The sequence below is a fragment of the Manis javanica genome, chromosome 8, assembly GCF_040802235.1.
Source record: "Manis javanica isolate MJ-LG chromosome 8, MJ_LKY, whole genome shotgun sequence".
NCBI classification, from domain to species: Eukaryota; Metazoa; Chordata; class Mammalia; order Pholidota; family Manidae; genus Manis; species Manis javanica.
The window spans coordinates 81114132-81115365 of NC_133163.1; the positions used below are offsets into that span (position 1 = coordinate 81114132).

Genomic DNA, 1234 nt, shown 5'->3' on the forward strand with positions numbered 1-1234 from the left:
ATGGGGAACGGGGCCATCGTCTGTGCAGTGAAGCTGGATCGCAGGCTTCACACCCCATGTACATTCTGCTGACCAACTTCTCCTTCCTAGAGATCTGTTACATCAACACCACTGTTCCCATTATGTTAAGGAACTTCCTGTCAGAGACCAAAACCATCTCCTTCACTGCCTGCTTCCTCCAGTTATATTTCTTCTTCTCCATGGGCATCACTGAGACCTTCTTACTGCCCCTCATGGCTTTTAATTGGTACCTGGCCATCTGCCGGCCTCTCCGCTACCCTACCATCATGAGCAGCCACCTGTGCATGAACTTGGTGGCCCTTTGCTGTGTAACAGCCTTCCTTTGCTATCCAGTCCCTATCTATTTTATCACACAACTCCCCTTTTGTGGCCCCAACACCACTGACCACTTTGTCTCTGACCTTGGTCCTCTTCTGGCTCTGTCCTGCATCCCTGCCCCTGGAATTGAGCTTTCCTGTTCTGTATTGGACTCCCTTATTATCTTCATCACCTTCTTCTTCATCCTTGGGTCCTATACCCTGGTTCTCAGAGCAGTGTTGTGTGTCCCCTCAGCAGCTGGCAGGCGTAAGGCCTTCTCCACCTGCGGCTCCCACCTAGTTGTGGTGACTCTATTCTATAGAACCATCATGCTTATGTACAGCAGCCCAACCTCTGGAAATACAGCTGGAATACAGAAGATTTTAACCTTGTTCTACTCATCGGTGACTCCACTTATAAACCCACTGATCTACAGTCTTTAGAACAAGGACATGAAGGCTGCCTTGAGAAAATTTCAAGTGTGCTTTCAAAGAATAAAAAAATTGATTTGACGATTCTAAACGAAAATGGTATGTGAATGTGGAGAGGTAGGCATGATCAGACCATCTAGAACTTTCTAGGACCCAATAAACAGTTTTATTTTAACTCCTTGGGAGCCTGCTCAATACTATACACTAAAAGAAATGCTTAATAAAAATCTCACCTTAAATTCATACCTTCATAAGTCCTTCTTATCTTAAAACTACTTATTTCTTTGCATGTTATTTATGTGTGCCTTTTTATATTCATATAGAAATATAAAGGACTTAGACTAGAGAGAACAAAGTTGCAGGAGTAACATTACCTGATTTTAATACTTATTATGAAGCTACAATAATAAAAATAATGTGGCATTAGCATTAAGTAAGCAAATCAATCAATGAAACAAAATAGAGAGCCCAGAAATAGTCCCGTA

At 42.5% G+C, this 1234-nt stretch overlaps 1 pseudogene; it reads left to right on the forward strand.

Annotated features, from left to right (window-relative positions):
* Nucleotides 1-761, forward strand: LOC108398884 (olfactory receptor 11H6-like; annotated as a pseudogene).
* The last annotated feature ends 473 nt before the right edge of the window (nt 762-1234 follow it).